This window comes from Leopardus geoffroyi, chromosome A3 (assembly GCF_018350155.1).
Source record: "Leopardus geoffroyi isolate Oge1 chromosome A3, O.geoffroyi_Oge1_pat1.0, whole genome shotgun sequence".
In the NCBI taxonomy this organism is placed as follows: Eukaryota; Metazoa; Chordata; class Mammalia; order Carnivora; family Felidae; genus Leopardus; species Leopardus geoffroyi.
Genome location: NC_059336.1, coordinates 35,481,624 through 35,497,454, shown reverse-complemented (window position 1 = coordinate 35,497,454; position 15,831 = coordinate 35,481,624). Strand labels below are relative to the sequence as shown.

Sequence of the window (15,831 nt, the reverse complement as noted above, 5' to 3'; positions counted from 1 at the left end):
GAAAAATTAAATGACCTTGCCTAGTGTCACATGGTCAGTTAGAATTAAAATAGAAAAATCACATGCTTTAACTTCATAGGGACCATCTTCATTTTTCCTTATATAATACTTTGACTCCAAAATATACTATATTTTCATTTCCATAAAATCTTTATTCAATGACCAAATAACAAGCTGAAACCCAAAGTCTCTAATAAGATCAATAGCAATTCAAATTAGGAAGTAATATTTAAATCAATACTATATTTTATATCTTCATTTTTATCTGGTATATTTCATTCAAGCATTTTTCAAGAACTTTGCATAAATGTTTATATACAGAAGGACTGAGGCCTTTGTGATTGATAAAAGTCAATTATTATGATTGCAATTTGCAAAATTTACATGCCTTGCAATTTGTCATCTTAGCAATTGCTATTACACATTTTCCTGTAGTATCATAAAAACTTTAAAAACAATGAGACATATGTAATGAAGCATTTATATTCTCTCTCCCTCCATCTTTCCCTCCAGTACTTTAATGAGGAAAGAAATGGATAGATTTTAGTTTAGTGTTCACAATTTATTACCTTTATGACCTTGTACAGATTATCATTTTCCTCAACTGAAAAACTGGAATAATACCTCAGGGGATGGCTGGTTAGGCCAAGTGAACTAATGAGTAGAACATCATTCAAAACAAAGACAAATTAATTTCATCATAAACATTAACTGAATACCTATTACTTGCACTATGTTTGGTGCTCTGGGAACCCAAAGATAAACAAATACCATTATAGAAGTAGAAGAGATGTCTGTGAAAGATTATGACAATTTTTCTTGTGATACATTATTGCAGATGTCCTCATTTATAGATTATTAAAAGATCGCCTGAATTAATTGATGATTATCTGCTTTAATAAGAAAACATAGATGGGAAGTAGCATGGGTCATTAATCTTAAGTTGTTGTAGTTGATTATTGATTTCATTATAAATCAAATGGCCGTTCCTTTGAAATGGTTTCTTTCTATACCTGGCATACATGATCTCTTTGTTGACACCAGAGAGTACTTCAAGAGTTAAAAGAAAAAAGGAAGCAGTTTTAACTCTTTCTTCCTGGAAGGATCATCCTCAAAACATAATTAAATTTCCTTTTAGGTGTTTAATCTTAAAGGTAGCTTACAAAGATCCATTAACTTATCTATCTGTCCTCAGTGATTCTTGTGTTGCAATAACAATTGGACCATTTTTCCTACAACTTTCACCTACATTAATTAAATAACTTTCTAATCAAGCTTTAAAAAAATCTTCACTTCTCTGAAATCAGCAAAGAGCAAGTAAAACTCACCATTAAATCATATTTTAAGATAGTAACAAAGTTTTCCAAAATTTGTTCCATTCTTCATTTATTGAATGGGAGAGAAAGTAGGAGAAGCTAGCATAAACAAGTACACTCTTGTGGATAACGGTTGTGTCAATTTTCATTATTGCTGCTGGTGGTCAAAACAAAATGTCAATGGTAAGTATAACCCATGCATGTTGCCCTTGGAATCTTCTCTAGATCCTCTATGTCCTTCAAAGGATTCTTTTCAATTTGTGTACTTACTTATTTGGATTGGCCTTAATGAATCACATGCCATTGGGTGGTTACTATTTCACAGTAGTGGAAGAAGAGGCTCCTGTGTGTCTAGATCGTTCAGTTTAGATGGGAGAATAGAAGAAGATACATGAAGATGTAGACTTGTGTGGCACAAGGTGGGCATAGACACACAGAAAAAGGTAAAGTAAGACAGCCATCCCCAGGGTGGGGTAGAACTGACCAAAGGAGGCCTCTTGGAGAAGGTGGGTTTTGAAAAACGTGGACAGATTGACCTGGTATCAAGGAAGACAAGGAAGACAATTGCCCTTGGCATTGCTAATGTAAGAAATATATATTAAATAGGAAAGCCAGTACAAAGATGTAACTCTTCATCCTTCCATGTTTATCAATTTGCATTAAAGAAGAAGTTAGACCCAGAAGTTCACAATCCTTTATAGACTACATAGTCTCTATTTAATGTCTTTATGTGATAATATGCCCTACATATGGTATGCATATGCAAACCTTATTCTAAAAAAATTAAATATTCAAATTGTTAGGTGTATCTCTTAGTCACACAAATAATTGACTTGGATTTGTAGAACCAAGCAAAAAATTACAAAAATCAGAAAAAATGCTGATTAGAAACCATATTTGTGAACTTCAAAAGGGGAAAGCTAGGCTTTGTTACAGCTGAAATTTGGCTTGTTGATGTTTCAGTCCACTTTACAGTGAAATGTAAAAATGTACCCTGGCCCTATTATCCCCCAACTCTTCCAACACACACACACACACACACACACACACACACACTGGGAGCACACAAGGATTACAGAAGCAGGGATAATTTAACTAACCTGGACAAGGTTCACAGAGATGTCAAGCTGGAATTACTACTTACCAAAACCTTTTCTTGTATTCAGCATATCACTGAACACTTATTTAATTTAATTTATTTACTGCCTTTCAAACCCTTTCTAGGATAGAAACCCTTTTGGATAAGAACTGAAAAGTAAGTGTACACACGAATATTTTGTGCAGAAGTTTCCAAACCCTAGAATATTTGCAAAGAATGAGAAAGTGAAGCGTGCCTCTGATGCACTCAGCTTGCATGACCTTGGTAAAATTTCCCTCATCCTTTCTTTTCATTGGTCTCTCCTGCACCTACTTTAATGAAGCAAGAGCTGTTTCTGCAATGAGGGTAACCAGTGGAGGAGACAAGGCACCAGAATAATGGCTCTTTCATTGGCAAAGTATGTTTATGCTAAGTCCTTAGGAAATGTCCTTTTATGGGTTCATTTAGAATAAATGCCTTCACAGAGGAGAAAATGTGAGGGGGGAGGGGAAGACAAAGTCCATAAAGCAAACCCTGAATAAGCAGATGGTAAGGCTTGGTAGTCATTCCTGAAAAGTTCAGTAGCAAATGAGGCAGTAATTAGTTAACCATTTTTAAACTTGTTTTAAGTTAGTTACCACTAAGTTTCAATGCGTAAGATTTAGGCCTTGGAGTACAGCCCTCTCTGCTTTCCTAGCAGAGAGGAAAAGCTTAACGTGGGAGCAGGGAACTTCTCTGCCAAACAAAACAAAACAAAAAACAAACAAACAAACAAACAAACAAAAACAAGAGTCAATGGAGAAGTTTTAAAATTCTTTAAGGAGTGTTTCTCTGCAAGAAAAACAACTACCTCCATGTGTCTCAGGGTTAGGCAAGCTCATTTAAAATAGTTTGCTGCCTGAATTCTCAGATGCTGCAATTCCTTAAAATCATGTTACCGGCATCTCTGGTCCCCCAGTTAGCTACTCTTTTAATTGCCTATTTGAAGTTATCACTTGAAGATGTGTTGGGACTAAGGACAATTTATATTAATTGCCTCTGGGAGGGGAGGGTGAGAGTGGGGTGGCCAGTCTGTTGTGCTTTGAAGGAAGCATTGCTGGACAGAACTGGAATTCTGGAATGCCCTCAGGTGTTCTGATATTGTAGGTTTGGGATATGTCTGTGACTTTTTTGTGAAAACACTGCAAAGATGCTCCAGTAACCAAGAAAGAGAAAGAGGAAGGAGTCTTCGGTGTATTGCAAAGGTGCCTGGAATGGCAATCTAGAAAGCAATATGCTAGTTATGAAGAGCGACAATTTCAGGGCAGTAGCTCCGAAAATGCCTTTCCTAAAGGAATCCCTCCAGGACGAAACACAATGCGTCTCTTAGTGACCTTAGTTGAGAAGTGATCTGAGCAATTCCTTCAGGGAAAAACATGCTGTGAATTCCATTATTAAAGCGTACTGTCTCAGCGTGGAAGAAGTGTGCGCTGGTCAGGGCACATGGCCTGTGGCCTGTGTCAGTACCTTGGGGTGGCACCGATGCAGGAGAGCCCGGTTGCTCCGGGTTTGGAGCTTCGGCGCCCAGGCTGCAGACTCCAGACCTGGGAGCTTCTGCCGGAGCAAAGGGAGATGCGCGCCACTGCGGGCGTCTACCTGCCTGCGCCCAGAGCTCGCAAGGACCTCAACCTGAGAAAGACACTGGAGCCTGGCACCTGGGTTGGACTTCTGACACATTGGCGCAGCTGCTCCAGGTCTAGACATGGGACAGAAAAACCCGGTCCAGATGCAAAGGTCAAGTCCACACCGGCTCCAAAGCCGGGATAGAGGGATCAATTACAAGGGTGCTGGGGCTGAGCAAATTCGGCCACAGCGACCGAACCTGCGGGGTCTTTTGTGTCTGGGCGTGGAGGGTCGTTAGGACTAGAAAAAGGAGGAAGAAAATTCCTAGCACAGAGCGTGTCTCTGCCTCCCCGGAGACCTTCTTCGCAGCTCCTGCGCCGCACAGGAAATCTTGCCAAACACGATGTTGGAGCGAGGTAGGTGGGCTGTGAGACCTCGGCGCTCTCCGATCCTTGGGCCTCTCGGGTCCTTCCTCCACCCGAGAAAAGTCGGGAGACTTTGAGGGGGGTGTAGGATGCTGAACTTGGGGAGAGAGGAGACCTGTTTACACAGGCATCGCTTTCTTTTCTTCCTGACCAAACCGCCAGCGCTGTATCCGCACCGGAGGAAAATGCCCCTAAGTGCCCCAGCGGTCTGGATTCCAGAAGAGAAGTCGTGAGGATGCGCGCTGCAGGGCCAGGGGTGCACGGGGTATCACGCCGCAGCTCGGTCCTCGGACAATTCTGGGACCCGCGCGAGGTTTCCCAGACGGAGAACGGATTCTGCTGAGAGGAGATCGAAGCTGAGACAGCACACGAGGCCCAAGTGGCGCGCAGACAGCTCGGGGCGAGCACCCGGGAGCAAGCGGTTTCTGCGGGCGGGACTGGCGGCCGCCCTGGACCCGCAGGTTCCGGACCGGGACGAGAAGGTCAGTAGGTGGACTGGCTCATATGGCCAGGGCTGTGAGGTTAGGTTCGACTTAAAAAAAAAAAAAATTTTTTTTTTAATCAATGAATCAATCAATCAATCTGGGGAAGGGGTGGGGAGCAGAGGGCATTCCCCACCCCAGGCTGCAAGTGCAAAAAAAGCTCAGGCTTCTGCCTTAACGGGAGTCCCCAGGGACAATGGGGAGGGGGGCAGCCTCTCAGCAGCAAATCTCGCGCCCAGACGATGCTCCTGCGCCCCTTCCGCGGATCCCGCCTGGGGTGCAGGTCCAGTCTGCCGGCCGGACGCAGGACCGGCTTTCTGGCGGCTCCAGAGGGCGTCCTGTCAACACCTCTCTCCTCTTCGGTGGACAGGGCCGGGTAAGAACTCTGGGAGGCCCCACACCAGAAGAGCACCGTGGATACCCTCCTCTTAGTCCCCTCAAAATAAAAACAACATTAAATCCCCTATAGTAACACGAAAAATAACATTAACCTTCGGATATTTCTGTATGGCGAACCTATGGTTATCTTTTAATTCAAAAGCAAATTTGCGGTGCCTCAGCTTTCCCCTGCCTGTGAAATGCCCCAGGCCCCTGCCACCCCAGGTCTGGCTGTCTGAGGTATCCCCCGGCCCAGCAGCCCAGGTGGAACCCGCACGTGCTGTCTCTAGGCCCAAATCTGTGTCCTCCCCGGGACGTTCTTTGTGTTTCTAATTCTCCCGGGCCATTTTTTTTTTTTTTTTTTTTTTTTTTTTTTTTTTTCCTTTCAGTTGTCAGAGAAAGAGTCGGATCTTTGGAGGTTGTAGCCACGGCCTCGGCCACAGCTTCGGGAATCCCAAGCCAAACCAATGGGCCTTGGAGCCCAAAGCACCAAAACCACCAAAAGCAACGTTCGCCAACCTCTGTCACCCGGAGGTCGGGAGCCTCGGTGGCTGCCGACGCGCCGTTACTCCCGGGTGACTTTGCGAAACGCACAGATGGGGACGCCTCCGGCCCGGCACGCAGGGCCGGCTGATGGATCGTCTCATTTCCCGACTTGATGGGCCGGAACCTGGGGTGGCGGGGCTGGGGGAGGGGGCCGTCCGCGTCGGGACCCAGCCGGATGGCCGCGTGGGCCGGGTGGGAGGCTCTGGCCGCCGGATTTGGGTTGGGGGATGAGGGTGCGACAAACAGATCTTAGAGAAAAACCTCGAATCCCCCCCCCGCCCCGCCCCCTCTGTCTCCGTCCCCAACACGAAGTTATCCCTTCCTCCTTTTTCTGTTTTGGGCACAGGCGCCGCGTCCCGGGTCTCCGGGGACAGCGTGACTGTGAGTGCGGTGGCGGCTCTCCGGGGCTCCGGGCCCCCGGGCCCCGCCTCCTTCCTTGGGCGTCCGCGTCCGCCTGCACCGCGCTGTTGGCATCCTTTCCTGCGGGTGGCTGCAGGAGGGCAGGACTCAGGAAGGACCCTGTGGGGGGAGGGTGTGAAAGCCGCAGGGGGTGAGGGAAAGCTTTCATTCCGGGTCCATCTAAAGTCCAATTCTGGCCTCGGACTGGGGATTTTGGAGAGAGACAGAGGGGCAGGGGTGGAGAGTCAGGGGAGCGGCGAGGGGTGTTGTAGAAGGGAAAATGCACACCGAGCAGCTTGCATCCCGGCTGTCCTACCCTCCAGGGAGACCTAGAAAGACAGGAGCCTCGGGGAGAGACAAAGTCGGCAGTCCCTGTCCGCGCACCTCTTCCAAGGTTCAGACAGGCCAGGCGCGTGAGGAAGCAAGGAGCGAGGGGAGAACGCGAGGCTGCGCTTAGGCGAGGTGAGGACAACTGAAGGGGAGATGGGTGGCATCACTGGGGTTCCTGCTTCAGGGCCGTAACTGTGGGGTGTTTTCCTTTCAGCTTGCCAGAATTTCCCCCAGGTCTCAGGAGCAGGAACTCCCGGCTGTGCTCCAGGTGTTCATCCCAGGGCCTCAGGCCTGCCATGAGGAATCCCCGTTCTGGGCGTGCACTTGGGTTCGGTAACCTGCCCTACTCCCCTCCTGCTGGACAGTGGACCACTCTGAAGGCCCCTCTGGCCAGGAACCTGCCACAAGGGTCAGGGCATCAAGCTAGTGCACTGCCCCAATACTAAAGTGTGGTCTGTGGACCCTTAGCATCTCCCCCACCTGGCTGCTGCACAAGCTCCGGCCTCACCCACCGCACTGCAGCAGAACCTGCGTGTGAAAAGGTTACCTAGGGGACTTGTGCACCTCTGCAGCTGGAGAAGCCCTGGCCTAATTTCCAGAGCCCGAGTTGACTCCTGCTGACTCCACACGGTGTGTCTCCCGCTTCATCTTCATCATCTGCTCCATGAGAGGTGTTTCTGAGGTCCCCGGGGAGCTCTGCAGCAACCCCTGAAACCACTCCATCCCAAGGAAATGAAAATCGCTAGTTAGTGGAGCCTGGCAGGAATGCAGTTTTAAGTGTCCCCAAATGATTCTAATAGCCAGGAAGAACTAGTAGAGAATTAACTCCCTTTGCAGATCAGCTGAGATATGCCCTGGAGCCTACACAATACTGTGAGTACAATGCTTCAGACCCCTGGGCTCTATAGCCAGATTCACTCTGGCCCCAGCAGATGTGGCCTTGAGCCGGCTAATGAGCCTTGCTGTGACTCCGTTTCCTTACCTGTAAAATGGAGTTGATAATAATGCTCTACCACAAAGAGCGGGGTTCAGGTTTAGAACCAAACATTTAGAATCAATTTCAATAAATCTTAGTTTATAATGCCAAATAGCTCAATCTCTCATTTTAAGCCCAAATCACAGGCTACTTATTTACCTCTCCCCTCCCCCACCCCAAGGGGCTTTCTTCCAGGGCTCAAAGGCTTGTTTTGGCTTCAATATTCACGTCTATTTCTCAACATTTTAAACATGAAAACTAACATTTTAAATCGCTTAGCAACTTACTCAACCTGATTTTCTGCAAAGTTGATTTTGCCACTTCCAGAAGTGCTAGTAAAGTGTGCTTTTAGCTGTGTGGCTCACCAGGGAAGCTGCTGAAGAAAAATACCTGGAAGGCTTGTTAGGAACAGATGGCTGGGCTCCACCCAGAGATGCTGATTCTGTGAGTCTGGGAAGGGACTGAGCAATTACGTATCTAACAAGCCCCCAAGTAATGCTGATGCTTCTGGTCAGAGGGAACCACACTCTGTGAATCACAGTGCCAAATGAATGGTCTGCTCCAAGCCTGGTGGAAATCTTACAGCAGCACGGTCCATAGAAATATAATGCAAACTACAATTCTAACTTGAAACGTTCTGGGAGCCACTTTTCATTCTTAAATTGTTATGTATTTATTTTCTATTGAAATATATGTGACATATAACCTTGTATAAATTCAAGGGGTAGAATATGTTAATGTGATACATTTACATATTGTAGTATGACTGCAGTTGTAGCAATAGTTAGCATTTCTGTCACGCCATATAATTATCGTTTCTTTTTATGTGGTGGGAATAATGAAGATCTAGTCCCTTAGCGTGTTTCATGATGATACAATATTGTTGTCTATATGTGTGGTCTGGATCTCCAGGACTTCTATATTGACTAGTTGAAAGTTTGTACCCTTAAACAATATCTCTTCTATTCCTACTCACTGGTAATGAATCACCATTCTACTCTCTGTTTCTATGAGTCTCGTAGCCACGTTTTAAAAAGTAGAAAAGAAAAGGGTAGAATCAATTTTGAGAATAGATTTTATTTAATGGAATATATCCAGAATTATCAACATTTCACCATTGAACTAATAACAAACACTGATGAGCCATTTTATTTTGTTTTTTTTTTTAACTTTTTAAATGTTTATTTATTTTTGAGAGAGAGACACACACAGAGTGCTAGTGGGGAGGGTCAGAGAAAGAGGGAGAAACAGAATCTGAAGCAGGCTCCAGGCTCCAAAGTGCCACCACAGAGCCCTAAGCGGGTCTCGAACTCACAAATGGTGAGATCAGACCTGAGCCGAAGCTGGACACTTAACCTACTGAGCCACTCAGACACCCCATGATGAGCTATTTTATACTTTGTATTAAATGTAAATGTACTTTGTATTTTTGTATTAAATGTTTTAAATCTGGTATTTCTAATCTGGAATAGCCACCTTTCAAGTACTCAAGAGTCACACAAGTCTGGTGGTTTCTCTAGGAGACAGGCATGTCTAGAGAATTCTTTCACCTGGAAAGAGATGGACATGAATTTCATTCTTCCAGGCCATGATATTACTGGTGTGATGATCAATCAGGTTCATGTTCTGAAAGGATGTTTAGGGGACATCTCTTGTTTTGCTCCCCCAGGCTCCAGCATCCACGTTCTTTAACTATATCCTACTTTGCTAGAAGGAAACCCTATCTCTAACTCAGCCCATGGGATCCTGGCACTCTTTTTTTTTCTTTTTTTTACGTTTATTTATTTTTGAGACAGAGAGAGACAGAGCATGAACGGGGGAGGGTCAGAGAGAGGGAGACACAGAATCTGCAACAGACTCCGGACTCTGAGCGGTCAGCACAGAGCCTGATGCGGGGCTCGAACTCACGGACTGCGAGATCATGACCTGAGCCGAAGTCGGATGCTTAACCCACTGAGCCACCCAGGTGCCCCAATCCTGGCACTCTTGAATCTGCTTATTGATTTCTGATTTAGGGATCAATATCTGACTTTACAAAGGAGGATGAGGTATTTCCCAGGTCTTCTTGGGAAAGGTATTCTTGTTCTCCTCTGGACTTAGTTAAGAGAATATAAGGTCTGGAGCTGCTAAAGGTGACAATTTGAACTTCTGTCATGAAGAAACAAACTTTCTAGTAACATAGGGAAGATCAGAACTGAGAAAGTGAGTGAGAGAAACCAGCCCATGGGACTTGATTCCTTAACTCTGCCCCACTTAAAAGCCAGCTTTGATTCAGGCTATCTATTCTACCTTTTAAAAGATAGGGAGGGATTCATTTTAGAAGATTGTAGGTATCACAAGCTGGGCTAGAGTGGCAATTTGCATTTGTTGGACAGCTTGCTCTATCATTTAAGCCCTTTGATGCATTATTATTTTCTAAACAACATTAGCAGGAATGTAACTTTTAAGGTAGCGGCCCATTTTGGGAGTTCTTTTTCTTAAGAATGTTCTGTGTATGAGTTGCAATCTATTGTGCCTTGACACTAGGAGGCTTGATAAGAGATCAGGAACTGATGTGGTCCAAAAGGCTGCTCTTCACTTTCCCTTTGAAATAGACCTTCACAGGAGTATGGATGAACACAGGTATTGTTCCTTGTTAAGTGGCTATAATAATACATTTCACACACCTCTGACTATAGCTGAATAGCATTATATTGTGGTTATTTTTCTATTTTCTCTGCTAGACAAGAATTCCTTGAGGGCAAGGATCACATTTAATACATCTCTGTATTCTCAACACCTGCAATAAGGTCTGGAACTCCACAGATGCAAAGTAAGGTTTTCTGATTTACACAGTTCTGTCAAGGCTTTGTTATTTCCCAGAGTCACGCTGCCCACAGGTACATGGAAGTAAAATACTTGGAAATCATCATATTCTGCAAGTATCTGTACATTACCAATGGCTGATGTCCATTATACAAACAAACATTTGTGGGTATTTATCAGACTGTTCTAAGCTCTATTCTAAACAGACCAAGACACTCGGCATTTTCCTGTCTTTAGACTTTTCCCCTACTATTCCTTCAACCTGGAATGCTCTGGTCACCCCCTCCGTTTGTCCATGAATCTGTCACTCACCTCCCTCACATCTGTCTTCAAACGTCCCCGTCTCGGAAAGGGCTTCCCCGGACATTCTATTTCCAAAGACACCCTCTCTCTCCTGACAGCTATACCCCTCACCCTACTTTGTAGCTTAATTTTTCCCCATATAACATATCACTTTTTTTTTGAACCATTCTGTATTTCATCGAATCTAAGGTTGTCATGTTATTGTAGAAACACACTATTACTTTATGCACCACTAAGAAAAGATGCCAATTAAGCCATGGTATGCCATCAATTAACACTTATTTTGACTTCAGATCCTAAAAGTGAGGGAAAAACATGTGGTTTTAAATCAATAAAATACAGTACTATGAAGTACAGCCATTTGCATTATTGTCTGGCCACTTTCAGTAGAACAAGTGTTTTGATCTTTTTTTTTAATTTTTTTTCAACGTTTATTTATTTTTGGGACAGAGAGAGACAGAGCATGAACGGGGGAGAGGCAGAGAGAGAGGGAGACACAGAATCGGAAACAGGCTCCAGGCTCTGAGCCATCAGCCCAGAGCCCGACGCGGGGCTCGAACTCACGGACCGCGAGATCGTGACCTGGCTGAAGTCGGACGCTTAACCGACTGCACCACCCAGGCGCCCCTGATCTTTTTTTTTTTTAAACTTCTGATTTCTTAATGCCTTAAATACTCACTAAAACATAATAATCATTTAAAACTTTGTTGAATGTGGAAAGATAAAGCCTGTTTCTTTAGAAGTGAGACCAGAGATCAAGAAAATAGGAGGCACTTGGGTGGCTCAGTTGGTTAGGCGTCCGACTTTGGCTCAGTTCATGGCTCAGGTCATGATCTCAAGAGTTTGAGCTGTGCTGACAGCTCAGAGCCTGGAGCCTGCTTCAGATCCTGTGTCTCTGCCTCTCTCTGCCCCTCCCCTGCTCACCATCTGTCTATCTGTCTCTCTCAAAAACAAATAAACATTATTAAAAGAAAAAGAAAAAAATAGGAAACAACATAATAAATGCTTAAGTGGAAGATGGCAGGAAATTTTCTTTGGAAGCTGAGAGAGGTGTGTTTCCGTTAGCCTGGCAGTGGGGAGGCTTCCCAGGGGAGGTGATGGTCAAACTAGTCTAGAAGGGTATGAGAGGCACATACTATAGGGGAGGATTTCCCAAGCAGAAGGAATAGCGTCAAGTACCAGGATATAAATGAGTACAAAAGTTAGGAGAACCAGGGGGTATTCCATATGACCAAACTGTGTGTTGTGTCTAAAGCTGCGGTTCCTAAACTTGAGCATGCATCAGAATCACCTGAAGGGCTTGTTAACACACAGATTGTTGGGTCCCACCCCCAGAGATTCTGATTCAGTAGGTGTGTGGTGCAGCAAGAGAATTTGCATGTTTACTAGATTCTTAGGTAATGCTGATGCTGCAGGTACAGGGACCCCATTTTAAGAACTGATGGAGTAGGGGGTGGGGCTGGAAGGTTAGAGAAGGGGTCAGTCATTTCAACTTGGGTACCATGGCTTGGAGGCTGCCATAAGCTGACCTGTGGTGTGGAAATGATTGAGGGGTGGAGGAAAGTAAGGGCCTCTTTTATTTCTGAATACAGCTTTCTGAGATGTCAGTGAAAGTGTGTGCAGGAACTCTTATATAGTTTCATAAATTCAGGGGAAAGTCAATAGCTTTTTTGTAGATTAGTTTGCCCTCTTGTTCTTTAGAGGAGCCTGGTACAAATGACATGTAGTGTATTTGTTCTCTTTCAATGTTGTCATGGGACAGGCCCAGAAGGCATTAAAAGTGATTTTGCGACTAAAAGTTGCGAAAAGTGAACATTCTGGGAATTGAATGTTTATACCAAACACGAGATACAGAATAATTTTAAAGAATCACAGGTTGGGGTGCCTGGGTGGCTCAGTTGGCTAAGCATCCAACTGTTGATCCGACTCTTGATTTCTCACATTGGTTCAAGAGATTCTCTTTCACCCTCTCTCTGCCTCCTCCCCTTCTTTCTATTCTCAAAAAAAAAAAAAAAAAAAAAAAATCACAGGTTAGCTGGAAGTTGCTGCAGAGAATTTCTGCAACCAAATTATTGTTCCAATGAGGAACCCAAGACCCAGGGAGATAAAGTGCTGGGATACAACTCCCCTGCTTCCAGCTTTGATATCCCCATCAGTAAGAGTGAAAACAGGGCCCCAGAACTTGTGCTCTCGGCCAGACTCCCTCATCCTTACATACTCCTCAACACTCACAGCCTCATGATCACCATCTTCCTGGAAACCACCAAGACTATTCCCAATGTCAGACACCCCAGGGCACTAGCCCCCCACCCCAGCTGTTTCTAATGTGGCTCTAAAAACCCCCTTACTGATGTCATTTCCCCTCTCCACCCCCATATTCTGAAACTCACTATCAGCATTTCCCATAAATCCTTAATTTCTCTGAAAATTCCCCTCACCTGCTTGCTCTAGCTCAGATCTGGATCTCATATGAGGACACCACTCTCTGTGCATCCCTCTCAAGAGAGGGCTATACCCTCAAACTCCCCATGCTGTGTTTGAATATGGATGTGTGTCTTCTTTACTCCTACTTGCTGTCTTCCCAGATGATTCTCTTCTTTTTTTCTAACTTCCTTATTCCCCCAGCTTTGAATTTGATGTCATCAGATTGTAACTCCAGTACTTTTTCTCGTACCACCATGCACTGTCACCCCCTGACCCAAACCTGGGGCATGTTCTCATTCCCTGGATATGTTAGCTATTGACTCACTATCACCCTCTGTCATTCCTACATCTTCTTGGTGGTTTTAGTGTCCATTAAAATGACTTTCTAACAGCAAAGCCTCTAGTTCCTCAAGCTTCTGTCTACCAATGGTCTTGCCATGTCTTCCCTCAACCACTTAACCCACATTCCAATTTTATTCCAGTCCCTGCTCCATTTTTATGCTTCTCTTCATAGCACAGCTCTTTGAAATAATTGCCGACACCATCTCCACATTCACTCTTCCCATTCTCTTGAACCTGCTTCAGCTGGGCTCTTATTCCCATAATCCACTGAGGCTGGTCTTGTTGAGGTGTGATGGTCTTTTGATGTGTCAGCTAGGTTAGGCTAGATTATTCAATCCAATAGCAATCTAGGTGTTGCTGTGAAGATATTTTGTAGATGTGATTAAAGCCCATGATCATAATCAGTTGATTTTAAGTCAGGGAGATAGTTGAGGTAATCTGGTGGGCCTCATCTAATCAGGTGAAGGACTCAAGTCTTCTCTGAAGAAAAAAAAACTTTGCCTGTGAACACAAGCTTTATCCGATGCCTGAGATTTCCAGACTATCTTTCCTGATGACCTGCCCAATGGAGTTCAAACTTCCCTAGACAACCCTCACGATTGCATAAGCCAATTCTTTGCAAGAAGTCTCTTAATGTGTATCTTCTACTATTTCCTCTTTTCTGGTTGAATCCTAACTGATGTATGAGGTTGTTCATGATTTCCAAGTTGCCAAATCCAATCACAAATTCTTGGGTCTTACCTGACCTATCAGCAAAATTTGACACAGTGATCATTTCCTCATCCTCGAAGCATTTTTGCCTTGGCCTCCAGAGCACTGCCCTGTCCTGGTGAGTCCAGCGGATCTCTGGCTTCTTCACAATTTCCTCTGGTGGTTACTCTTCATCTGTCCTAACTGTTAATGTTGGAACGCTCAGTGCTCAAATCTATTCTCTTCTCTTCCTACACTTAGTTATATCATTCCATCTTGTTTCTTTAAACGAAATGTGTATATCGATGGACCCAAAGTTTACCTCAAGTAAATCAAATGCTTACTCAGCATTTCCACTGGGATATACAAAGGCATTTCCAACTTAACATGTTCATGATAGTTAATTTTATATGTCAACTTGGCTAGGCTGTGCTGTCCAGATGTTTGGTCAAACGCCAGATTAGAGGTTGTAGTAAAGGTATGTTTTAAACATGTGATCAACATTTAAATCACTAGACTCGAAACAAAGCAGATTATTCTCATAATGTGACTGGGCTTCATTCAATCACTTGAAGGCCATAAGAGAAAAGCCTGAAATCCCCTGAGGAAGCAGGGGTTCTGCCTCCAGACTACCTTCAAAACACACACACACACACACACACACACACACGCTCTACTTGTTCTCTTTCTTTGGATAACCCAGACTAATACAGTGTCTCAAACCAAACTTCTAATTTCCACCTGCCCCCACTTCCTAAATCCCCGCTTCCTCCCAACTTTCCCCACTACAGTTAGCAGCAACTCCAGTTATTCAGATACCACATTCAATTCATCAGCAAATCCTGCCATCTCTCCTTTCAAACTAGATCCATGATCTGACCACTTCTCACCATCTTTATTGCTATCTCCCTGGTCTCTGCCACCATCACCACTTACCTGGATAAAAACCTAGTTAACCCCCTGTTTGTGTCTTGCTCCTGTCATAGCTTTTCTTTACATGGACTCAAGAATGACTCCACGGTGTAGGTAAGACCATGTCACTCTCTTTTCAAAACTCTGAAGCAGCTTCCTGTTTCATTCAGATGAAAAAACCAAGTCTATACGGCTCTATATGACGTGGCCACTATTGCCTCTTCTACAATCTCTCAACCTCCTCATTCTGTTCACGTTCTGGACATTCTCCTGCCTCAGGCCCTTGGCTCTTACTGATCCCTCTGTTAGAAATGCTCATCACTAATGATGAAGTTTGGCTGTAAAAGATGGAAAACCCCAAATAACTGTGGCTTAGACAAGATAGCAGTGTATTTCTTTTCTTTTTAATTAAGTAGTCTTCATGTTCAGTATGGAGCCCAATGTGGGGATTAAACCCTGAGATCAAGACCTGAGCTCTGAGCTGAGATTTAAGAGTCCGACACTTAATGGACTGAGCCACCCAGGCACTCTGATAGCAGTGTATTTCTGTCAAAGAAAAATCCAGGGATCATAGCTCTAGGGCTGGTAGGCTATTCTTTGGTCTCAGAGACTCAGTTTTCTCCAGCCTAGAAAGGATTTCATTCTCAGACCTCCTAATGGTCGGGCCACCATGAAGGAGCAAAAGGTACAGGAAGAAATGGGTCAAAAGAGAGACAACTGATAATCTTTTAAGGAAGGTTTACTAAAATTTCCTCTGTATACTTCCTTGGACATTCCATTGCCTAGAATGTAATCACATGGTCATACCTTGCTTTAAGGGAGC

The 15,831-nt window shown here is 44.5% G+C and overlaps 1 long non-coding RNA gene across 1 annotated transcript; it reads left to right on the top strand.

The window, feature by feature from the left end:
* The first annotated feature begins 5,677 nt into the window (after positions 1-5,677).
* Positions 5,678-7,644, top strand: LOC123580496. Its single transcript, XR_006703326.1, has 2 exons — positions 5,678-6,688; positions 6,771-7,644. It is a non-coding gene; the product is annotated as an uncharacterized LOC123580496 (long non-coding RNA).
* Positions 7,645-15,831: the final 8,187 nt, after the last annotated feature.